Source organism: Nannospalax galili, unplaced genomic scaffold (genome assembly GCF_000622305.1).
Source record: "Nannospalax galili isolate Female #2095 unplaced genomic scaffold, S.galili_v1.0 scaffold1255, whole genome shotgun sequence".
NCBI classification, from domain to species: Eukaryota; Metazoa; Chordata; class Mammalia; order Rodentia; family Spalacidae; genus Nannospalax; species Nannospalax galili.
The window spans coordinates 1,864,470-1,890,919 of NW_008336359.1; the positions used below are offsets into that span (position 1 = coordinate 1,864,470).

The 26,450-nt window shown below is 40.8% G+C and overlaps 1 protein-coding gene across 4 annotated transcripts in view; it reads left to right on the forward strand.

Annotated features, from left to right (window-relative positions):
- Kiaa1958 (KIAA1958 ortholog) overlaps positions 1 to 26,450 on the forward strand; it is a 165,395-nt gene that overhangs the window by 45,770 nt on the left and 93,175 nt on the right. For 2 of the 4 annotated variants that reach the window (XM_029562532.1, XM_029562531.1), the window contains exon 2: positions 7,143 to 7,242. The exons of the other annotated variants lie outside the window; for them this stretch is intronic. The gene's annotated coding sequence lies outside the window, so the exon portion shown is untranslated. The remainder of the gene's footprint in view (positions 1 to 7,142; positions 7,243 to 26,450) is intronic. 4 annotated transcript variants of the gene reach the window in all.

Genomic DNA, 26,450 nt, shown 5'->3' on the forward strand with positions numbered 1-26,450 from the left:
AACTTTAAATTTCTTAGCAACCCCCCTTTTTTTCTCTTAATGAATAAATATTTAGAAATATATTCAAAAGCACATTCTCTCTCTCTCTTCTCTCTTTTGGGGGTAGGCAGATAAAATGACCCTTGTCACTGGTGGCCACTACTCTACCTCTGCTCGTCCCCCCTTTCTATCTGGGAAATACATGTAAGAGCATGGAGCCTGGAGTGATCATTCCCTGGGTACTCACTGGTGTGGTCTGCTTTACTAGAAGGTTCTGATGTGCATATGAAGCAGTGGAGGGATTATCACAGCATCTGGTAGCCCTCACTCTGGAGTTAGGATTGCAACACTAAAAACTGGGTCAGCATTCAAGCAGTCTTGTTTCCTGGTGTTAGTGGGATTAGTTCTTCCAGGCTGCAGAGTACCAATGCATGCAGTATAAGTTGTGTGTGCCTTGCTAGGCAAGTGTACCTGTCACAGAATGCCCATGCCAGTACCTTAATGTGATAATCAGCTATTGTACAAAACACCACCTTTCTTCTATAATATTTTATTTATTTTTATTTGTTTTTTATGTGTATGAGTGTATTGCTTATGTGTGCGTATAGTATGGCAAAAGTGAAATCTCTCTAATCTTACAGTCTCAGTCTCTCTCTCTCTCTCTCTCTCTCTCTCTCTCTCTCTCTCTCTCTCTCTCTCTGCATGTGTGAGGTAGGGCACATTCAACATCCATGACGTGTGTGGAGGTCAGAGGACAACTTGTGGTAATTGATTCTTTATTTCCACCATGTTGGTTCCAGGAATTAAACTCAGGTTGTCAGATGGCAAGTGCTTTTACCCACTGGGTCCTCTTCCCCACCTCCACCCTCACAAAGTGCTGTGGTACTCACGCTGGCTTTGAGCTTTCTAGGAAGTCCAGGCTGACTTTAAACTCTTGATCTTCTTTCCTCACCCCCACCTCCTCCCCAAGTACTGGGGTTACAGGTGTATTCTAGCATGTCTAGCAGCCCCTATTTTTTAAAAAATATTTTATTATTATTTTTATTTTATGTGTCTGAGTGTATTGCCTGCTCATATGTGAGTGCACCCGTGTCATGCAGTGCCACGGAGGTCAGAAGAGGGCTTCGGATTCCCATGGAACTGGAATTAAGGACAGTTTGTAGCCGCCATGTGGGTGCTGGGAATTGAACCTGGGTCCTCTGCAAGAGCAGTCAGTGCTCTTAACCGCTGAGCCATCTCTCCAGCCCCTAGCAGCTCCTATTTTAAGCAGTGGATTAGTAAATGCATTTAGTTTCTGGGTTTTGTTGTTAATATTTTGGTTTTTTAATACTTTATTATTTTTATTTTATGTGTATGAGTGTATTACCTGCACATATGTGAGTGCACCAGTATCATGCAATGCCGGGGAGGTCAGAAGAGGGCTTTGGATTCCCCTGGAACTGGAGTTAAGGACGGTTCGTCGCTGCCATGTGGGTTCTGGGAATTGAACCCGGGTCCTCTGCAAGAGCTGTCAGTGCTCTTACCTGCGTGTAGGTAAATTACATTTATTTATTTGAGTACGTACACATATGTTTGAGCATGCTGCAGTGCATGTGTAGAGGTCAGAGGACAACTTCTGGAATTGGATCTCTTTCACGATGTGGGTCCCCATATGAATCCTGGGTCTCAAACTTGGGTTGTCAGGCTTGATGACAAGCACCTTTATTCGCTGAACCATCTCACCAGCCCAAAGTAAGTGTTCTTTTTAAAAATATTTTTTATTGCCGGGCATGATGGCGCACGCCTTTAATCCCAGCACTCGGGAGGCAGAGGCAGGCAAATCTCTGTGAGTTCAAGGCCAGCCTGGTCTACATAATGAGTTCCAGGACAGTTGGGGCTACAGGGAGGAGACCCTATCTCAAAAAGACCAAAAAAAAATTTTTTTTTTTTTTTATTTAGGAGGGTGGGAGGGGCATGCAACGTGCCACAGTGGGCATATAGGGATCAGAGGACAACTTGTAGGAATTGGTTCTCTCCTTCAACTGTGTGAGTTCCAGGGACCAAATTCAGGCCCTCTGGGCATGTGGCAAACACCATCTCATTGGCCCCCACTTTTTAAAAAAAATATATTTGTTTTATATGTATGAGTGTATTGCCAGCATGTAGGTAAGTGCACCTATGTCACGTAATGTCCACAGAGGCCAGAAGAGGGCGTTGAACCCCTTGGCACTGGAGTTACAGATGGTTGTTAGTTCCCATGTGGATGCTTGGAATCAAACCATGGTCCTCAACAAGAGCAGCTACTGCTCTTAACCACTGAGCCATCTCTCCAGCCTGACTCCCCACTTTTTAATATTATTCTACCCAGACAAAAAAATGGTGTCAAGAGTAAAGTTTTGTCCTGCATACTTTTGTATAAATTCATGTTTTGAATTAACAATGTGATTTTCTTTTCATATCTGGATTTTTTTTTTCCCCTGTGAAATATCCATTTGTATTTCTGTGTGTGAGTATTCATTTGTGAGTGAGTGAGGGTGCATGTGGAGGTCAGAGGACAACCTTGAGTGTTGTGTTCCTCACCTTCCATCTTGTTTCAGGCAGGGTCTCCTGTTCATTGCTAGGTCTGTCAGGCTAGCTGGCCTGTGAGCCATCAGGGATTCTCGTGTCTCTGCCTCCTGCCTCACTGTGTAGAAGCTCTGGAGTTGCAGATGTGTGCTACTGCATCTGGCTTTACGTGGATCCTGGGAATGCAAACCCAGGTTGTCACATGTGGAAGGTATCTCCTTAGCTCCCTTTGTATTTTTTAACCAATATTATATTAACATATTCATTTTTCCTTACTGATTTATAAAAAAATTTAAAGGAGAAAGTCCTCAAATATTTCCCCAAGGTTTTATTTTTTATGTTATGTGTTTTTAAGAAAAAAATGGTGAGTTTTTTGTTTTGTTTTTTGAGACAGGCTCTCCCTGTAGCCCCAGCTGGCCTGGAACTCACTATGTAGACCAGGCTGGTCTCTGTCTCACAGAGATCCTCCTCTGTCTCTGCCTCCAGAGTACTGGGATTAAAGGTGTGTACCACCAGGCCTGCCTCTAAAAAAATGGTTTTGACAAAAAAAGTTGTATATATTTATGGTGTATAACATGATGCTTTTGATATGTGTACATTGGAGGGTTAGGCTAATTAGCTTGCATTACACTCTTGAAGCTTCTGGTAATCCCTCTTCTGTTCTCAGCTCCTGTGGGTTCAGCTTTTTGAATCTACATGTAAATGAAATCATGTCGTATTTGTCTTTCTATGCCCAACTTATTAATATTTTATTTAACCTATGTCCTCCAGTTTTATCCATGTTAGTACAAATGATAGCATTCCTTTTTATGGCTAAAGCAGGCATAGCCAACATTTTGACATTGAAACATGTCATCACCTGAAAAGTGCACTCAAGAACTACCCCCCACACCAGGAAAGCCTCAGATTTCAACTAAATTGTGATGCTTGTGTGATTAGTATTCATGGTGTATATATAAACCACTTGACAGTCATTTATCAGTCTATGTACTTAAGTTGTTTGTTTCTTGGCTGTTGGGGACAGGGCTGGAGTAAACATGAAGGTGAGATGCTTCTTTAGCATACTGATGTAATTTCTTTTGGATATATACTCTGAAGTAGGATTGCTGGATCATTGATGTAGTAGTTTTGTTTTTAATTGTGGGAAGACCTTTGTACCGTGTTCTATGACTATTCTAATTTACATTCCCATCAGCAGTGTTCAAGTTCCATTTTTTCCACATCTTTGGCAGCCCTTGTTATATTTAGTAGCCCACTGTTACTGGAGTGAGGTGCCATCTCATTGTGATTTTGAGCTATATTTTCCTGATGATTGGTGACATTGAACACTTTTTCATTTACCTATTGGCCATTTGTGACTTGGTTATGTTTTTTGCTATTGAGAAATTACTCCAAATTTTCTTCATCAGCTTCATCTTCATATTAGTTGTCATGGGTTATGTCACACTTGTTTATCCATCAGGACAGGATTTGTGAACATGGTGAGCATAATAGAATTTGGTTGCTTTCCTTCCCCTCTCATTTCAGTCTGTGTGCAGCTTACTGCTCCTTTCCATCAGTAGCTGGGTGTAACTGAAGCCTTTGGCTCTATTGTAAGTGAATGTAGGAGAAACTGGCACTAATTAGGCTTTCCTCCTGTAAGTGTTTTGGATCAGGAAGTGGTGGATCTTAGTATATTCTTAGGTTCAGATGCAGATACAGATTCTCTCCAGATTCAGCTATATGCCCAGTTATCCTAATCAATTTCAGAAGGAGTGTGTGTCTGTGTGTATCAGTGCATGTTTATAATAGCATTATTTATAAGATAGAAACAGTCCAAATGTCTATCAACTGATAGGTAAATAAAATGTAGCATCTTTGTACAGAGGAATATTATTTGGCCATAAAAGGATATATGCTTCAGTATGAATGAACTTGAAAATGTGCTAAATGAAAGAATCAAGTCATGAAGGATTACATATTCATTTCCATGAAATAGAATAAATCTGTGGCACTTTAGTAGGAAGTGGTGGGATTGGGAGGTAATGTTACTAAGAGATTTCTTTTAAGAGTAATAAAAGTGTTACATTGTTTTTTAGATGGTCTCATTATGTAGCCTAGGCTAGCCTCAAATTTATGGTTCTCCTGCCTCAGCCTCACAAGTGTTGTAGTTATAAGCATGTACTATACCACACCTGACTAAGTGTATTCCAAAATCTGGAGATCAATTTGCACAAAACACTGTTGAATTGTACACATGAAATTGATGTATTTATGATATGTGAAATATATTTACAATTGCTATTAAAAACAAAAATGAAATTAATTAGCTGTATTTCTTGACTTTAGAGGAGTTTGCCAAGTTATATTTGAGTAAAGATAGCAATGGCCGGGTAAGGAGATGGCTAAGTTGGCAAAGTGCTTGCTGCACAAGGATGAGGACCTGAATTTGGAGCCCTAGTACACATGAAAACCAGGTGTGGTGGTGTGCACCTGTAACCTCAGTGTTGCTGAGGTAAAGTGAATGGAGATAGGCAGATTCCAGAGCATCGCTAGCCATCCAGCATAGCTGAAGCATTGAGCTCCAGGTTCAGTGAGAGAAAATAAGGTGGAAAAATGATTGAGGAATACATCCTGAAGTCAACTTCTGCCATCCACACATGCCCACATGGAACACAGCCACACATACATGTACACATGTATGCATACAACACACATACACAAAAGCAAGATGTAGAACATACATGTCTGTTTTTTTTAAAAACTGATATTACTGCATATGAATATATGCGTCTATAGGATCATGTAATAGTATACAAGGATATATAAACTAGGTAGCTAATGAGGCACCCAGATAGGGAAGTCTTTTAGGACTCTAGAAGAACCACCAGATTATATACATAGATATAGGAAAGAGGACATTTTTGGGATCACATGATCATAGAGGCTGAAAAGTCCCATAACCAACCATGTTCAGGCTAGGGACCTGGAGATGCCAGTAAGTGTGATTCCATCCAAGAATGAAGGCCTCATAACCAAGAAACTGATGTTGTAATTCTCAATTCAAGACTGCCTGCAATCCTGACTGCTGTTCAAGTCCCGGATTTGAAAGACCATAGAACCTGTACATCTGGTATCCAACGGCAAGAGAGGAAGGTAACGGGTTGGCCTTGTGTGTTTTAGCTCTCTGCAGGCCTCAGTTGATTAGATGCCCATACTGAGGGTGGTTCTCCTGCCTAGTCCACTTGTAGTAAACTGAATCACAGGCTAATCTCCTGCAAACACCCACAGAGACATATCAAAGTAGTGTTTTTCAGAGTTCCTTGGTGTTCCTCTGGCATGTTGATTCTTAAGGGGAGTAGCAGGGGTACTGATGCAAGGATAGGGAGCTCATAGGGGAGGGATAGCAATGCAGTGCAGGAAAGGACGACAGACCACACCAGGCAAGAAACCCAGGAGCTGCCATGTTTGCAGCGTACTTTCAAATGGCCAATGGAAAGTGTGCATGATTACATATACATGCTATGTCTATACACATACATGAACAGATAAAGCAGATATGACCCAACACAACCTATGGTTGACTCTCCAGGGTGTCAATGAGGGATTGTGTGGATAATCATTTTATTAGTTTATCACTTTTTAATCTGTTTGATAATCATTAAAGGGGGCAGAAGCTCTACCAGAATGTTTTCTATTATAAGTAACATGAATTCTTTTTTAAAAAGGCTTGTTTTATAGCCGGGCATGGTGGCGCACGCCTTTAATCCCAGCACTTGGGAGGCAGAGCCAGGCAGATCTCTGTGAGTTCAAGGCCAGCCTGGTCTGCATAGTGAGTTCCAGGATAGCTGGGGCTACAGGGAGACCCTGTCTCAAAAAGACCAAAAAAAAAAAAAGACTCGTTTTATTTGTGTATGTGTATATGTGCTTGTGTGAGTTTATATGTACCATGTATGTATGCAGGTGCTTGCAGAGGCCAGAGGTGTCAGATCCCCTGGAACTGGAGTTAGAGTTGATTGTGAGCTACCTGATGTGTATGTTGGGAACTGAACTCAGGCTTTCTGCAAGAACATTAAGAGCTCTTAATTGCTGAGCCATATCTCCATCCTTTTTTTTCAAATTCTTAATCACACTTAAGTAGGAAGAAAAACTTAAATGATTCACAATGATAAAATTATTTTTCTACTCCTTTTGGGTTTTGTTTAAAATTCTTAAGTTATTTGGAATTTCATATTTTATGTTTATTAACTGAGTTTTCTGAATTTGCTTTTTTAAGGTAGATGGTTACATTTGAAAATGCTGGTTTTGTGCTTCTTTGTAATATTTTTGTCAGTGTTCTTGCTTTATGGCATAGGCTAGGACATCTAGAACAGTTACAAAGATGCTGAGTGGGCTTCTGTTGTTACTGTTCTCGTTGCTGTGACAAAATGCGTGAGGAGAGCAACTTAAAGGAAGAAGGGTTATGTCAGCTTGCAGCTTGAAGATCCAGTCCATCATGGCAGAAAGCATGGTGTCAAGAGGGGCTCTAGCTGGGGCAGCAAGATCCTGAGGCTGCTGTTCCCACTGTGTCCTCAGTCATTGAACACAGACAGATGAATGCTGGTACTCAGCTCGCTTTCTCCTTTTTCCTCTTTATTCAGTCTGGGACTGCAGCCCATGGGATGGTGGCACCCGCATTCATGACAGATCTTCCATCCTTAGTTAAATCTCTGTGGAAAAGCCCTAACAGCATGTCCAGAGGTATGTTTCCTGGGTGATTATTTATTTATTTATTTATTTATTTATTTATTGTTTTTATTTTATGTGTATGAGTGTATTGCCTGCATGTATGTGAGTGCGCCTGTGTCATGCAATGCCGCAGAGGTCTGAAGAGGGCTTTGGATTCCCCTGGAACTGGAGTTAAGGATGGTTCGTGACTGCCATGTGGGTGCTGGGAATCGCACCTGGGTCCTCTGCAAGAGTAGTCAGTGCTCCCAACCACTGAGCCATCTCTCTGGTCCCTCTTGGGTTATTCTAACCCTTATCAAGTATCTGTATGTAAAATTTCAAACAGCAATCTTTTGTTCTGGTTTTAAGTTTTATGCTTGTTTTCTAATCAGTGTTGTAAGCTAAGGAAGTTTTCTTCTAACATTAATATAGTTAATACAGTAAAAATAACTGCAATAGTCAAATCATAAAATTAAATGAAAAAAAAAAAACTTATGACAAACAATCCTAAAATCTTGAGCAGAAGTGATAGCTGAAGACAGTGATAATCATGAGATGATGGACTTGGGAGGTGGCTCAGTGGTAGAGTGCTTTGCCTTGCATGGTTAAGTCAATTCCTAGTACCTTAAAAAAATAAACAAGAACAGGGTAATCATGTAATAGGACTACCAGAAGTTCTTCTATTCAGACAAAAGGTTACTTCTAGGTATTTCCAAATCAGTATGCCGGAGTGAAACAAGCCAATCAAGATGTCACAGAGCAGCCAGGCATGGTGGCACATGCCTTTAGTCCCAGCACTCGGGAGGCAGAGGCAGGCGGATCTCTCTGAATTCAAAGCCAGCCTGGTCTACATAGCGAGTTCCAGGCCAGTTGGGACTACAGGAGACCCTGTTTCAAAAAGAACAACAACCGAAAAAAAAAGATGTCACAAAGCCTGTGATGTCTGGGAAGTGCTGCCACTGACCGGTGCTGGAATGAGTTTCACTGGCTCAGTTCTGAGACTGACGTGTGATGAAAAACCATCTACATAGAAGTATGTTAGTTTACCAGAAATAAGTAAATATGCTGTTCTTAGTCCTGCTTTAAGGAATGTTCATTTTGTCAATTAAATGAATTAGTTGGCTTTCAAGTATACTGTTCTTAAATATATTCAAGGGATATGTGTGCATTCTTATGAATATATTCTTAATGAATCTATTAATATTCATCAGATTTTAAACTAAGTTCAAACTTTTCCAATATGGTCAAGAATACAAGCCATGAATATGAATATTTGCTGATGAAAATGTGACATATTCTTAGTAAATATGTTGATATTCATTAAATTTTAAACTAGGTTTTAAAATGCCCCAATACGGTCAAGAACATAGCTCATGAATATGAATATAAACTTATAAAAATGTTCATGAATATATTCATGTTCATTAATTTTAAACTGTATTAAAAAGTTTTCCCAATAGGGAAAAGAAGAATGTATTCATGAATATATTCATAAGAAGGATATATTCGTGGATATAATCATAAAGAATATATTCATATTTATTGAATATATTCACAAAGAATATTTTCATAGGAATACTAGCTCATTCTACAGATCTTTGCTTTTGTATAAATTAAATACTTAAAAAATGCTACTGTGAAGCAAGGTAAAAATTAGTGTACCAAAATTTCACTGAAATCTTCAAAAAATGTAAGTTTCATGTATTCAGCAAATTGATCTGTTGATGAATTGGCTCCTAGCAAATAGTTCTTGGCAAATTAATTTAGAGCCTCCTCTCTCAACATAGAATGAATCATCGTTTATTATCATGTCTACTCTGGGAAAAGCAAGACAAAAAGGAAGGGGGTTTTGCAAACAGCAGGATTATTTAAGTCCTTAGAAAAGACTAACAGCACAGGGAAGTCAGGAGGGTGGGAAGGCTTCAGGTAATTGCACGACCTCTAGGAACAAAGCATGCCATGGTGAACATAGCCAGGCGTGCTTACGTCCTGCCCTTGTTCATTTTGTGAGTGTTGGTTTATTGAGGAAGAATGGCTCTGGAAGCAAACTCCATTAAGGACCCTGAACTCCCTCCTTTCAATGAGGTATAATTTATAAGCAGTAAAATGCAGAAATCTTGTACCTAGATTTCTACATTCTTACACATACACCCATAAAAATACTTCTCAGGTCAAATTAGAACACTGTTGCATCCCAGAAAGCTTCCTTTCTCCCCCTTCCTAGTTGATACTCAGCTTCTAGAGATGACCAGTGTAGATTTCTACCACCATACATTGTTCTGCCTGTTCTTAAAATTCACGTGCATGGATTATACAGTGTGTATTCTTTTTTTTTTTTTTTTGGACTTTTCAAAACAGGGTCTCCCTGTAGCCCCAGCTGTTCTGGAACTCACTATGTAGACCAGGCTGGCCTTGAACTCACAAAGCCTGCCTCTGCCTCCAGAGTGCTGGGATTAAAGGTGTGTGCCACCACACCTGGCAGTGTATTCTGATGCATATCAATAGTGTATTCTACTTTTGTTGCTGTTGTATGAATATGCAGCACATTTCTCATTTGTTCTCCTGATTTTGGGTTATTTGCTAGTTTGGTTAAGAATAAGACTACTGCATGGCAGCACACGCCTTTAATCTCAGCACTCAGGAGGCAGACTCAGGCAGATCTCTGTGAGTTTGAGGCCAGCCTGGTCTACATAGTGAGTTCCAGGCCAGCCAGGGCTGCATAATTGGACCCTGTCTCAAAAAACAAAACAAAACACAAAAACAACAACAACAAAAGCAGATTACTATTTATATTTTTGTGATTTTTATGGGCACATATACTCATTTCTGGGATGTATCTGTGTCTGTGTGATAATGTGCAGGCTCACGTCGAGGCCAGAGGTTGATGTTGTTAGGGTTCCAAATAGCAGCTCCACCCCCTCCCCAACAGGGACCTACAAACTCTGCTGAGAAGCAGCCTGCCTTTCCTCTGACCTCCAAAGATAAGATAAACAGAGTTCCTCTTATCTTAAGAGGAAAAAGAAAACACTTCCACACCCTAATCACCCTAAAGCCCCCATATGTAAAGTCGCAGCTCACAACCCATGAGCGGACATCTTTCCTGGACATCTTTCCCTTGGCGGACATCTTTCCTCTCCCTTCTCCCTTCTCCCTTCTCCCTTCTCCCTTCCCTTCCCTACCCTTCCCTTCCCTTCCCTTCCCTTTCCTTCCCTTCCCTTCCCTTCCCTCCCCTGACATCTTTCCCTGAGCTGACATCTTTCCCTTCCTGAGGGAAAGGTGCCCCGTGCGAAATAAATAAATCTGTGTCCCATTGAGAATTCCATCTGAGCCTCCGTGCCTCATCCATCCACTCGTGCTCTCCATCCACGCCGCTCGCTCCCGCCCATTCTCTACCTATCAGATGTTAGGATGTCTCCACCATGTTTTGGAGACAGGGTCTCACTGAACCTGGAGTTCATGGTTTCATCTAGACTGACTAGCCAGAGAGCCCCAGGACTTGCCTGCTGCCCCACCCTGCTGACTACAGGCATATGCCACCATGCCTGGCATTTATGGGGGGGGGGGGGAGGGTCCTAGGAATCTGACCTCAGGTCCTCATTGCTTGTGGAGCAAGCACTTTACCACTGATGCATTTCTCTATCCCAGGATGTGTGTTTGAGACAGAGTTTGTAACTCAGGCTGATGATTTTGGCCTCAGCCTCTTAAGTATCTGGATTTCTTACTCTTTTTGATGAGATTATCATCAGTTATGTGAATTCAGCACATACCTCTATTAAGGAGTATATCTACTTTGCTTTGAGACAAATACAGTAAAAAAGGAAGTTTTTAAAAATATGTAAATATGTATGTATATATAACTACATATATGTATGAATTATGTATGTATATATATGTGTATCTTCCTTTTACTATAATTTATTTTCACACCTCCAGCTGATAATCTTCTTCAGTTTATTGCTTTGTTGACAGTATTTGGTTGTACTTGGGAACTGAGGATTTTAGAGTAGTTGCCATCTGTGAAACAGAACCAAGGTGGGAAGTCAGCATGGCTGGCTTTGTGAGTTTCTTACTTCATCTTGATGTTTTGGAAATTCAAAAACAAACCCTGAGGCTTTAGACAGTTTACTACCCTGAGAGCTAATGTGAAACTTTTCCATGACTTGTTTTTACACTGGCTAGATTGAGGTGCTGGGCAGTTTGAACAGTGCTCACTCAAAGCTTGCTGCCAGCAATACTCTGAATTTCTCAGCCCATCTAAATACCTACATATTATTAAGGCTTTTAAGGTTTTAAGGGTACTCCGAAGTAGTCATTTACTTCACATGTATATTTAAGCAAGAAATTAACTGTTAAATATAAGTGGATACTGAGTGCCTTAGATGTTCCTTAGCTATATATTTTATATATAATAATGTTTGATGTTTATACAGAGAATTATGTAAATTTCTTATCTTTGTTGATTTTACCATTAAACTATGCACTTCTTAAGATTACTATCCCTGTATAGTTTATACCATCTATGCTGTGGTATTTACAATTTCTGATTAGCTACAACTTACTGTACATAACAGATGTTTACTGTTTATATTTTCAATGGGTAAATATTGGAGTCCTGGAATTAACTTTATTATAAATGATTATAAGAAATTTTAATGGAAAGAAAATTATTTGAACATAGATTTTTTTTTCTATGATATTAATCTTTTCCCATGATGTTTGTTACTGTCTTTCCCATTAACTAGGAAAGGATGTGAATTCTAACTAAGCCTTTGTATCTCTTTTCCTAACAGAGATCATCTTTTCCTCTGTGTACCTTTGTCCACTAAGTTTCTCTTTCCCAGAGTTCCACATTATATTCAGTTTATTTCGTAGCTCCTTTTGGGGGACATTTTCCTTTCTAGTGTTAAAGGACATTACCCTTTTTAGTTAGTGCACAGAATAATGGATTTTCTTAAGGCAGCTTTGTGTGCATCATTGGACTTAGCTTGTGCTTGTTCTCCCACTGCCCTCCTCAGTCCCTGCTCCCACTTCTCGCTCATCCCCTGAACTTTCATGCCCTATATATGTATATTTGTGTCCATGTCCATGTATGTCCTATATATGTATGTATGATAACACATATCAGACATAGTTAAATTTAGATTCCTCCTATGAGAGAACACATATAATATCGGTCTTTCCACGTCTGGCTTATTTTGCTTAATATGATGATATCCAGTTCCATCCATTTTCCTGTAAATAATAACTTCATATTCTTTTCAGCTGAATTAAGACGCCATTGTGTGTATGTACCACATTTTCCTCCCTCATCTGTTGATGGACCTCTAGACACTTTTCCATAGCATGACTGTTATGAATAGTGCTACAGTAAACATGGATATGCAAGTATCTCTGTGATATGTTACCTTAGATTCCTTTGAGTATACACCCAGGAGTGGTACTGGCTAGTATTTCATTTTTAGTTTGTTGAGGAATCGCCATGTTGATTTTCATAGTGACTACACCAGTTTACATCTCACCAGCAGTGTGTAAACGTTCTTCTTCCCCCACATTCTCACTAACATTTGTTATCATTTGGGTTTTTTTTTTTCACATTTATTCATTTGTGTGTGTGTATGTGTGTAGCTCAGTAAACAACTTGTGGAAGTTGGTTCTCTCCTTGCACAATGTGGGTTGTACCTCAGGTCTTCAGGCACCAAGGTACGTGCCTTTACCTGATACCTGCTGAGCCATCCTGCCAGCTTTTTCTTTTCTTCTTTTTTGGTGGGGGGGAGGTCTTTTTGAGATAGGCTCTCGCCCCAGCTGGCCTGAAACTCACTATGTAGACCGGGCTGGTTTTGATTTCTGCCTGCCTATGCCACCTGAGTGCTGAGATTAAAAGTGTGCACCACCATGCCGTGCTTCAAAGCATTTCAATTTGCATTTCCCTGATGGCTCAAGTTGTTGAATATTTTTTAATGTTTGTTTTCCATTTGTATTTCTTTTTTGGAGAACTATCTTTTCAACTCATTTTCCCATTTATTAATAAAATTATTCTTCTGTTGCTTAAATATATAAACTGGTAGTTTTTTGGTATTTAAATTTTGAGTAAATATTGAGCCTCTGTCAGATACATAGTTATCACAGTTTTTTGTAAATTGTTCATTCTGTTAGGTGTTATCTTTGCTGTGCAGAAGCTCCTAAGTTTCATGCAGTTCTGTTTGTCAACTCTGAATATTTCTTGAGCCACTAGAGTTCTTTTTAGAGAGTCTTTGCCTATACCTAGATCATGAAGCATTTACTCTTAGTACTTTCAGAATTTCAGGCCTTATATTAAGGCCTGTGATTTATTTTGAATAGAAAATTTCTTCACCTGTAGTCTAATTTATGTCAGTTTGGTTTAGTATTTCAGAAGAGTGCCTAAGGAATCAAAAATCCTACTTAAGTTTAAATTCATTAGCCCGAAGGACTCAAACTCTTAAAAAGATATATACAAAACCGCAAATAGTGTTTTCCAAAAATCATCACAATCCTTTTAGCTCCATGTTTAGTGGGGTTTTCTTGGTGGTTATTGTTGTTGGAGACAGGGTCTCACTGTGTAGCTCTGACTGTCTTGGAACTCACTGTGTAGACCGGGCAGCCCTTGCATTTGCAGTGTTCCTCTTCTGCCTCCCCAGCGCTGGGATTACAGTCATGCCCCATCATGCCAGCCCTTCTTTAGTGTTTGGATTCATTGTTGATCTTCATTCAGGATCCCAAATCTGCTTGTTTGCAGAAAATAAGTATGCATGCTCACAGAAATCCTTGTTACCTGATGACTGTTAATGTGTTCTCCTGCAGGATAACCCAGTGATATGTTGGATCTTTTACATAAATTCTCCAGCACTACCTGTATTTATTTTTTTGATTACATAGAGAATTGCTTCATTTAAAATAGTATTATAAGTTACATATTTTCTGTGATCTCAGACACAGAATGTGTCTTTTATTATTATATTGAATCTTTGGTACCTCACCATAATATTTGCTACATAGTAGTGGTAATAAATGATCAAGAGTAAATTAATGATTTTGGTGTTTTCCCCTCAAATGTTTTCAGCATTGTTAGGGTTAAATTGTATGTTCCTCATCCATATGTTAAAGCCCTAACTTCAGTACCTCAGCATATAATTAAAGTTAGAGATGAGATCTTTAAAGAGATAAAAAATTATAGTGACATCTTTAGGTTAAGCTCTAATTCAGTTTGACTCCTGTCTTTATAAGAAGGAAAGTTTGGATAGCAACATGCACAGAGACCGTAGGCTTTGTGAAGACACTAGAAACAGATGTCAGATCATATAGGAACTAAGGAGAGAGGCCTTAGAAGAACCCAAACTTGCTAGCAGCTTTACCAACTTCCAGCATCCAGAACAGTGGGAACGTAACTGTCCATTGTTCTCAACACCCATCTGTGGTATTTTGTTAGGACAACTCTAACAAACTCAGATCAGCATTATATCTGGATGCCCAGATTTATATAGTGTTTCATTTTTTGAGAGATCAAGAAAAGATTTTATTCAAAATGACAACTAAATACACGCTTCTGTTGCTTGATAAATATATAAACTAGTGGCATTGTGGAAAGGGCAGTAAGATCATCTGTCTCCATCTGCTCATTTCCTTTTCCCAGTAAAATTCATGCTGCTTAGCTTGTTGGCCTTGTTAACTCTCCATGTCCACCCTCCCTCCTTCTTTCCTCCTTCCCTCCCTCTCTACTATGGAGTCCACATTGACCTAGAACTTGCTATGTAGACCAAGGCTGGCCTTGAACTCACAGAGATCCATCTGCTTCTGCCTCCCAAGTGCTGGGATTTAAGGCATGCACTACCAAGCTAGGCCCAACCTGTTTTTCTTAACTCGAACCCTATCATGCCATTTCCCTTAACCTGTTCTGTTCTCAAGCAAATGAAAGTGTTGGCTCTTCTCTTTGTACTCAGAACCATCTATCCTCTTACCTTTTCTCATAACTGTTTTCTTCCTGGGTTTGCCATACTACTCTGTACAGCTGAATCCTAGCCATGCAGTCAAGATACAAGTATTGATTGAGGCTTCTTTATGTGCTGGAAACTGTGCTGGTCTCTGAGCATGCCATGATGAATGACACCATGAGCATTCTCTACTCGTGGAACTCTGGTTAGGGGTGGATATTTATATGGTGTATGTGGTGGATAGCTTTGGTCATCTTGACACACCTAGGTAGAGGAGGCCTCAATTGGTGAACTGCCTCCATTGGACTGGCCTGTGGCCATGTCTCTGGGGCATCTTCTTGATTATTGAGTAATGTGGGAGGGCTCAGTCCACTGTAGGTGGTGCCACCCCTGGGCAGGTGGGCCTGCAGTGTATAGGACAGCAGGTTGAGGAGGGGCCCAGGGGAGCAAGCCAGTAAGTAGTGTTCCTCCATAGCCTGTGCTTCAGCTCCTACCTTCAGGTTCCTGTCCTGAGTTCCTGCTTTGGGCTCCTTGATGAACCGTGATCTGGGAGATGTAAGACAAATAAACCCTTTCCTCCCCAAGTTGTTATTGGTCAGAATATTTTGTCACAGCAATGGAGAAACGAACTAGAACAGGGTACTAGGGCTCCAGAGGACAAATGGGAAGTCACCTAAACAAGCCTTGGATAAGAAGAGGGAAGATGTTGCACAAACAGTATTAAAATCATTTTCAAATTGCTTTTTCTGTTTGTTTGTTTGTTTGGGGGTTTTTTGTTTTTTGTTTTTTTGAGACAGGGTCTCCCAGGCTGGCCTTTAACTCACAAAGATTGCCTGCCTCTGCCTCCCAAGTGCTGGGACTAAAGATGTGTGCTACTATGTCCAGCACTCAAATTGCTTTTCAAATGGGAAAGCATTGAGGGACATATTTTGGAAGGCATTGCTATTAGCTTTTACTGAGTAATGATGTTGCCAAATATCTTACAATGCCCAGGACTTCCACCAGTGTATATAATGTTACTTTGGGTATGATGCTCATAGCTCCAAGGGTTACAAACCATCCTGTAAATACAGTAGCAAAGGTAGAATAGGAAGGTGTTTAGCCAGACAGAAATGGCAACATTTGCCAAGATACTCAGTTGAGATTCAGTAGAATGGTAAACTGGAAAGAATTTGATGTGGTGAAAGCTCAAAGTGTCAGTGGGGAAAAACTTTAGGCTTGTGAGGTCAACCTGGCAGGGCTCAGATCCAGAAACTTCAAAAGTCATGCTGACAAATTGTGATATTTTTCCTTTGGCCACTTAGCACCTTTGATGAATAGCACTGATACTATAGGCAAAACCTAAATCCGCACTAGTCCAAGGATTCTGACAAGTATGCAGTTCATGTTCTTAATGCATTGTAAGCAGTACCCAACCACAGTTTGTCAGTGAACACTTGTGACTAAGAACAGTTCCTCTAGCAAGCCTATTAGCTCTTGATTACCATCTGGTAAGGAGTGTGGATGAACGGCAAAAGGGATTCTTTTTAACTGAAAGGGCATTTCAAATGACTTCTTAAAATTAGGACAAAAAATTTGTAGTAGATGGTGAAGAGATTTGGCTAGCTAATTATATTGGGGGTTTCTCCAATCTACCCCCAGGTTGATGATTCTCTGGAAAGACTGGCAGAACTAAGAAGCGCTCTAGAACTCATGGCTGCTGCTTATGACAGTGAAAGAGTGCTGCCTAATGTAGCAAAGGGGAACGGCTGAAGAAAGATATCCAGGAGAAACCAGGTATAAAGTTCCAGTGTGCTCCAGTGTAGTCACATGGGACACATTTAATTCTCCCAGGAATGATGGGTGAGTGGACATGTGAAGTTCATTGAGAAAGCTCACCTGATCCTTGTTGTCCAGGTATTTGTTTTGTTTTGTTTTAATTAGTCAGTCATGTAAACAGCAGCACCTGTGTGACCACCTTAGCTACCTAGTCACCAACACCTAGAGGTCAAACTGATGGATTGTGGAGAAAAACCTCAGGTTTATAGGAGCACTCTTATCAGGAAAGATGCTCCCTGAACCTATCAAAGGCTGGTTCTTGGATGTGTGGAGATTTGAGCATCTCTTGCTTACTGTATTCACCTGTTACAGCACAGGCTTTTCTTTTCTTTTTTAATATTTTATTATTATCACTATTATTATTATTTGTGTGTGTATGTGTGTGTTGCCTGCATGTATGTAAGTGCACCTGTGTCATGCACTGTCTATGGAGGACAGGAGTGTGTCATGAGATCTCTTGGAACTGGAGTTATGGACAGTTGTTAGCTGCTGTGTGGATGTTGGGATTCAAACCTAGGTCTTCTACAAGAATAGCCAGTGCTCTTAACCACTGAACCATCTATCCAGCCCTCTTCTTTTTTAAAATTTATTTTTATTTTTAAATTTTATGTATATGAGTATTTTGTGTGCATGCATGTAAGTGTACCTGTGTCATGAAGTGTCCACAGAGGTCAGAGAGGGCATCAAATCCCTGGAACTGGAGTTGTAGATGGTTGTTAGCCACCACGTGGTTGCTAGGCCCCAAACCTGGGTCCTCTGTAAGAGCAGCCAGTGTTCTTAACCACTGAGCCATCCCTCTAGCCCCTGTTTTCATTTTTTCAAGTTAAGGAAAGTTTATCTTATTACTGTTTTATTGAGGGTTTTATTAAGCTATAGTGAAATATACACACATAAAAGTTACTATTTTAATTAGCTTGTTTTGAGGCAGGGACTCAATTTGTAACCCTGGCCTGCAAGTCACTGGATAGCCTAGTCTGTCCTCAAACTTGTGGCTATCCCCCTGCCACCTTACTATTAAAAACTAGCCTTCATAGGCACCTGCAAACCCATTCTACACACACAGACACACATTTTTAAAAATTATTTTTTATTTTATATGTATGAGTGTTTTGCCTGCACGTATGTAAGTGCCCCCATGTTGTGCAAAGCTCGAGAGGCCAAAAGAAGGTGTTGGATCCCCTGAAACTAGAGTTATGGATGATTGTTAGCTGTCATGTGGGTTCTGGGAATCAAACTGGCATCCTCTGGAAAAACAGCAAGTGCTCTTAGCTGCTGAGCCAACTCTCCAGCCCTGACATATGCATTTTTAAAAAATGAATCTTTTTTATGGCCAGGTGTGTTGGTGCACGCCTTTAATCCCAGCACTTGGGAGGCAGGGGCAGGTGGATCTCTGAGCTCAAGGCCAGCCTGGCACCTTTAATCCCAGCACTTGGGAGGCAGAGGCAGGCGGATCTCTGAGTTCAAGGCCAGCCTGGTCTACATAGTGAGTTCCAGGACATCTGGAGCTACAGGGAGACCCTGTCTAAAAAAAAAAAAAAAAAAAAAAAAAAAAATTAATCTTTAAAAAAAAATTCATGTAGAATCATAGTACTCAAATGCAGACTCTAGTATTGGCTGCAAACTAGATAAACACACAGATCCCCAAGGTACCCACTTAGTCCACGTCTCAGTCGCCATCTGGGGATGAGCTAATAAACAGGCTGTGCATTTCTTACAGGAACTCTAGGTAGTGTCTGCCCCTAGCCTGATTTGAGAACCACTGTTGTTTGCTCTCCAGTTGGGTACTGGCTCTAGGATTTATTCTTTTAAAACTAATGAAATGCCAACTAAAGAAAAATTAAAATCCATGAGGAACCAAGAAAGGAGGACTTGGAAGACTTCTCATGCTAACACAGAAACTGGAAGAATGGACGGTTACCCAAAAAGCTCATTAGTGCTGAGCCAAGGAAAAGTCTTCTTTCTTCACACACAACTTCCCTCCCCTTCATTCACCAGACCAATTAGTAGATGAGTTTTCCCAGAAAGAGCACAGATTGTCCCAAAAATCAGAGCAGCAAGGCCTGGTTTGGGGATGGAAGGTGTGGAGGTTGCTGCTGTTAGCTTTTGGCACAGAGCATCTACCTTAGAACTCACTTCCTAAAGCATTTTGAAGGACTATTAGAAATAAGTGATTTCATTTGTGGTTTAGCCACCAGAAGCACTCCTGAGACCCTGAGCAAGTTGCAGAGTTGTGGGGCAAGTTAAAACTGAGGCTTTGTAACACACATGGATTTGCCTTCTTGTTTCGTTAGGTAACTCTTAGGGGCCAAGTGTTCCAGTTGTTTATCCTCCTGTAACAAAATACATGAGATGAGGGTAGCTCGCAAAGACCAAGAACTTATTTTTCACAGTTTTTCAGAGTGGGAAGGTCAATATTAAGGTGCTAGCAAGTTAATGTGTTGTAAGGAGGGCCTGCGTGCTTCGTTAGTGCTGTCCCAGCACCTCACATCGCAGAAGGTGCAAGAGTAAGAGGCAAGAAGGGGCAGAATGGTGTGTCCATATGGTAGCAGAACAGAAGAGCAAACAGCCTGAGTTCTCCAGCCCTTTTAAAAGGTACTATTTGTGGGGCTGGACAGATGGCTCAGCAGTTAAGAACACTGCCTGCTCTTGTACAGGACCTGGGTTCGATTCCTAGCACCCACATGGTGGCTACAAACCATTCTTAACTCCAGTTATGGGGAATCCAAAGCCCTCTTCTGACCTCCATGGCATTGGACGACACAGGTGTACTCACATACATGCAGGCAATTCACTCATACACATAAAATGAAAATAATAAATAAAAAAACTTTTTTTTTTTTTTGGTCTTTTTTGAGACAGGGTCTCCCTGTAGCCCTGGCTGTCCTGGAACTCACTGTGTAGACCAGGCTGGCCTTGAACTCAGAAATCCGCCTGCCTCTGCCTCCCAAGTGCTGGGATTAAAGGCATGCGCCACCACGCCTGGCCCATAAAATATTTTTTTTTAAAAAAGGTACTATTTGTGTGAACTGAACCGTGACTTAGCCATTTTCTCTGAGGCCCCACCTCTTAATATACAACAGTGGAGCACTGTGAACTTTGGACCACCAAGTGAACTTCATAAACGACACTGAAAACTGGGCGGAGGGTACATGCCTACAGTCTCAGCACTTAGAAAGCAGAAGCAAAAGGATCAAGGCCATCCTGGGCTATGTAGAAGGACCCTGTCCAAAAAAATATCCATGCTATCACACCTCCCTTAAATAGACTGACTATTGTTTCTGTCCTGGCACTTCAAGGGAGGCTCAGCTGTCAGTCTCTACCTACCCCACTCTGTACTTTAAAGCCAGGTGGCTACTGACTGAGTTCTTTGGAGGAAAAGAGGATAGAAGTTTGAAAAGTTTGCCACTTGAAACACGCATGTGTGCGTGTGTACACACACTCCTACTTTTTTCACAAATGTATAGCTTTACCTTTAAGTTTTATTGTAAATTGGATCTTGTTCAGTCCTCTTCATGGGTATTTTTAGTGGGTTAGGCAAAACCATAGCAGGCAATCTTTTCTGAGTCAGTTTTCAATGTATAAATTGCAGTTAAAGATGGTGTATTCTGGGGCTGGAGAAATGGCTCAGCGGTTAAGAGCACTGGCTGCTCTTGCATAGGACCTGGGTTCAATTCCCACCACCCACATGGCAGCTAACAACCATCTGTAACTCCATTTCTAGGAGAAGCCAAAATCCCTCTTCTGACCTCCTCGGACATTGCATGACAGGCGTGAGCTTAAATACATGTAGGCAATACATTTATATACATAAAGTCCAAAAAAAAAAAAATGGTGCATTCTTGAGCCACTCAGACAGCTCAGTGAGTAAAGGTGTTTCCTGTCAAGTAGGGCAACCTGAGCTCAATCCCAAAACTCCCACAAGTTGCCCTCTGATGTCCACACAGGCACCTATGCTCATGTGCACATGCACACACACTCAGACACACACATAAACAAATACTTCTATGTATTTGTTTTTGTTTGAGACAAGATCTCTCTGTAGTCACAACTGGCCTGGAACTTGCTGTGTAGATCAGGCTGGCCTGATTCTCACAAGAGATTGGCCTGCTAGTGCCTCCCAAGTGCTGGAACTAAAGGCGTGTACCACCATGCCCAGCTTAAATATTTTTAAAAAGATGGTGCATTCTTGAAATTTTTCCAGCTTGTAGATATTCTAGTTGGATCCTTAACCCACTGCCCTTCTCTAACCCACTGCTCTGCTTTATGCAGTAAATAGACAGTCATGGCATGTTCTCATCCTGTTGAGCAGGAGATAGTTGGGGATAGGAGGCAATGCAAAGTAGAAGTTTGAGCTAAGAGGTAGACAGAACAGGTGGGCAAAGAGTCTCCCTGTAGCCCCAGCTGGCCTAGAACTTGCTCTGTAGGGCATTCATGAGAACACAGTTGAGTTTGTTCAGTCTTTATAGAATTCTTATATTTTGCTCTGTTAGGGGTGATAAAGACAACTGTGGGCCAAGTTTCTGTCATATACTCTGCTTTCAGATGCAGGGAAGAGTCTCAGAGCAACAAGACACCCTGAGAAGTTGTGTAGATTCCAAAATTGGTCATTTAACTGTTTATTTGTTTGTTGTGTGTGTGTGTGTGTGTGTGTGTATGGGCAGGCATGTACCATGGTGCACATGTGGAGGTCAGAGGACAACATTCAGAAGTCAGGTCTCACCTTCCACTTTGTTGAATCAGGGTCTCTCTTGTGTCCACTGTTGTGCTGTGTACTCCAGGCCAACTGGTCCAGGAACTTCCAGGGTGATTCTCTTGTTTATGCCTCTTGTTTTGCCCATAGGCATGCTGGGATTACAGATGTGTGTCACTACATCTAGAATTTACATGGGTTCTGGGAATTGAACTTTGTTCTTTAAGTTTGTGTGGCTTTTATATGGATGCTGGGATTCAGGTCCTCAGGCTTTAGCAGCAGGCTCTTTACTGACTGAGCCATCTCCCCAGCCCAGGTGCTATAGGGTTAATTGTAAAATAGATAAGTAGATCAACAAATCAGAATATAAAATCTAGAAATAAATGAGAAAGGGTAGAAATTTTTTTCCTTTACTAAGGGACTGTCCTAGTTTGTTCTTCATTGCTGTGACAAAATACTCTGACCAGTACCAACTTGGGGAGGAAAGGGTTTATTTGTCTTACATCTCCCAGGTCGCAGTTTATCAGGGAGCCCAAGGTAGGAACTCAGGGCAGGAACCTGGAGGCAGGAGCTAGAGCACAGGCCATGGAGGAATGCTGCTTACTGGCTTTCGGGCTTGGCCCTCCCACATCACTTATCAAGAAGATGCCCCTCAGACATGGCCACAGGCCAGTCCAATAGAGGCAGTTCCCTGATTGAGGCTCCCTCAACCCAGGTGTGTCAAGTTGACAGTAAAGCTATCCAGCACAGGGACTCAACCAAACTGGGTCAGGTTTATTTATTTTTTTTAAATTTCTTGGTACTTCTTAGGAAAATGGTCTTTCAGTACATTCTAGATGAATACTGTAGTCCCAGATTGGAGGGTTTAGTCTCATTACCTGTGTCTTGAAATTCAAGTTATCTTGATGTCTATTAACCCTAGTTCAGAGTTCCTAAAGTAATTCATCTTATGAATAAAAATAGGTTACTCACCTCCCAACACTGTCATTGACTTGCTTTCTCATCTACAGCAATTATATCACTTTCAGGATTGACTATTCTGTTCCTAAAATGAGTCTGAATAGAGGAGCTATACAATGGTATATAAAGTAGCTTCAGTTCTCACCTCCATGAGCAAATATTTCATAGTGATGAGACAAACCATCTTCCTTCCTGAAAGTTAGTGAAGAATCAGGAGTTAATTTATATATTATAAAACACTTTGGAGGCAAAAGTGGTATATAATAAGAACTTGCCACATTTTTAAAAGGTTCACTCACTGTACATAAGAAAGAAAACACATCGATATCTGAATGCTTCATTTTCTGTAAGCTTCAGAAGGGCTGCAGTGATACAAACCAGAAACTTTATAAAAAACTTAGCAAATTTGAAAACCAGTGGCTGGAATGAGTTCTTGGAATTGAAGCAGCTTTACTGGGTCTTTTAGACAGATGTGAGCACACGTTGGAGCCAAGTGTGACTTCTAAGATTTGGGCTTCTGCAGCTGAAAAGATGGTAACGTTTGGGGGGGGGGCGGTCTTTTTTGAGACAGGGTCTCCCTGTAGCCCCAGCTGTCCTGGAACTCACTATGTAGACCAGGCTGGTCTTGAACTCACAGAGATCTGCCTCCCGAGTGCTGGGATTAAAGGCGTGCACCACCACGCCCGGCTCGAAGATGGTAACATTTTTTAAGAGATTAGTTTGAGGGGCTGGAGAGATGACTCAGTGATTAAGAGCACTGACTGCTCTTGCAGAGGACCTGGGTTTGGTTCCTAGCACCCACATGTCGGCTATGAACCATCCTTGAGAACTCCAGGTCCAGGGAATTCGACGCCCTCTTCTGACCTCTGAAGCATTGCATGACATGGGTACACTCATATGCAGGCAATATGCTCATCCACATAAAATAAAAATAAATAAATAAAATAGTTTGGATATTAACTGTCAGTATATCAGCATGTACCTAATAACCAGTTCCAAAAGGGTGGGAAGAACACCATCTACTGAAAATGTAATAGGGGAAGAAGACACTCTAATCAGTTTAAAAGTCCAAAAAAGTGATGAGCCTCAGCAAACAGAATAGCAAGAATGGAAGGGGCACCTGGGAGCCAAGGGAAAAGGGTAGGAGAGGGCAGAGAACACTAAGAGCTGGGGAACCAAGAGAAGAGGACTGAGGATTGACAAGGGAATTTCTTCACATGGAGAATGTTGGTGACTTTGTCCAAAGCCTTTGCAGTGGAGTATGGAGGTAACACATGCATTTCCATGCTGTCCTCTGATATCTAGGACCAGCCTCCTTTAATTTACTTACTAGGTGGTGCTCTATGTTCCGCATCTAAGATAGATTCTGTGTCTTAAAGGTATCATTACTTAAGTCTTGGAACATCCAGAACAGTTAAAAATACATGCATCATTTATTGTGAGACAGAGTTTTTGTTTTTCTATTTATCGTAATTCTTTGAATGAGTTATAAAAGCATGAAACATCATGTCAAATCAGACCCATTGATAAGAATACCACTTTTGAATGTGGCCAAGGAGCTAGAGAGCTGGCACAGCAGTTAAGAGCACTGGCTGCTTTTGCAGAGTACCCAAATTCAGTTTCCAGCACCACATGGCCAGTAACAATTGTCCATAACTCCTGGGATCTGATGCCCTCTTCTGACCTCCACAAGTATTGCATGCATGTGGTGCACTTACAAGCAGGCAAAAATGCCCATATACATAAAATAAAATAAAAATAATTAAGTTAAATGTTATCAAATACAGTTATTGGGAGAGTTTAAATAAATGATTCCATGTAACCTAACTTTTATCCATTTCTGGTTCAATAGAATGAAGACCCATATATTCAGTGTAAACTGTAGAAATTAAGACCATAATTAATTTGGAGGCTTATTAAAATTTTGAAGTATTTGAATATTTATATGCATTAAATTTTTTAAGACTACCAGATTACCTAAGGCTAAGGAGTTGGTTTTCCATGGCAGTAAAAACCTTGTTAAAATTATTTTAAAATCAGTTTTCTTGAGAAATTAGAATAACTAGTGTGCATGGCATGATATGTGTTTCGGGTTAGGACTTAAGCATCATCAATGAGAGGGTGAGCAGCACCGGGGCATCTTCCATCATCCCCGCCCCGCCAGCTCTTTATCTTCTTACTTGGTTATCAGATCTGCTGTCTTTTTTCCTATCTGACACTCACTATTCAAGACTAGTTATTGTTACTTAAGTTACTATATTAAACTGCCAAAATAAATTCTTGTTTCTACTCTTACCTTTTCTTCCTGTAATCAGAATGGCAGGATGACTCTGAAGTCACTTTCTTCTTTATTATCACTATAACAAAGTCTAAAATATTTTCCATAACCTGCAAGGCCTTTGTAGTTGGAATTACATTGAACCTACAGATGAATTAGGAAACATTTACCAACTTAACTGTGTTGGCTCCTCAAAGCCACCAGCATGGTACATCTATTTACTTAGGATATGCTTAATTTTTCTCATTTCTCTGTACTTTTTAGTATAGACGTCTCAACATCTTTTATTAAAATTATTCCTGTTTATGTATTTTGCACCAATGTATTTTACTACTATAAGTAAAATTTTTTATAAGCAAAATTTAAAGTTTAATTTTCACCGGGCGTGGTGGCACACGCCTTTAATCCCAGCACTCAGGAGGCAGAGGCAGGTGGATCTCTGTGAATTCAAGGCCAGCCTGGTCTACATAGTGAGTCCCAGGATAGCTGGGGCTACAAGGAGACCCTGTCTCAAAAAGACCAAAAAATAAATAAACAAAAATAAATAAAAGTCATCTTAGAGAAGTTAAAGCTTCTTTTCAATCATATATGGGCAAGTGCCAATTTGACTGCTGCTATTTAGAGTCAGAACGGCAAGAGGGTGTCACTCCAAGGACAGAAAGCGTGGTGTCCACCATTGCACTGCACTATGTCACTGTTGGAATGATGGTGAACTTACACTAGGTGTCAAATCTCCAGACTTAGGTGGTACCTACTGGATATAGCAAGTGTTTAGAAAGTTACTCAGTTGTAGTTTTCTGAGGTTAAGGAAAATAAGATGTATGTAATGGTTCCCAGTGAGTTCTGCAAGCCTGCATCAGGTTCTCAGCAGACCTGCATCAGGTTCTCACCCTGTGCTGTGCACTGCAGGGGGGAGTGCTTAGCCCTCAACTCCAGCTTGGTTTTATCTGCACACCATGCTTCACAGGGTGCCTTGCTTGGTTCTGTAGTGAGAATCTGCACTTTAACTGTATATGAAGAATATTATTTTAACAGATTACTGGTTCTAATAAGGTATTTTTATTACATTTAAAAAATTATTTTTTTTTAAGGCCAGGCATGGTGGCACATGGCTTTAACCCCAGCACTTGGGGGGGAGGTGATTTCTGTGAGTTCAAGGCCAGCTTGGTCTGCATAGTGAGTTCCAAGCCAGCTGGGGCTACAGGGAGGCCCTGTCTCAAAAATAAATAAATAAATGAATGAATGAATGAATGAATGAATGAATGAATGAATGAATAAATAAATAAATGAATAAATATTTACTTTCTTTTTTAAAATAGGGTTTTGCTATGCAGTTCATTCTGACTTTGAAATCACAACCCCCATGGCTCAAACCTCCTAGTGGTGGTATTGCAAGCATGTGTCTCAGTACCCCACTTTCTCTCTTTTAGAAGTATTTTCTTTCTTTCTTTTCTTTTTCTTTCTCTTTCTCTCTTTCCCTTCCTCCCTCCTCTCCCTCCCCTCCCTCCCCTTCCTTCCTTCCTTCCTTCCTTCCTTCCTTCCTTCCTTC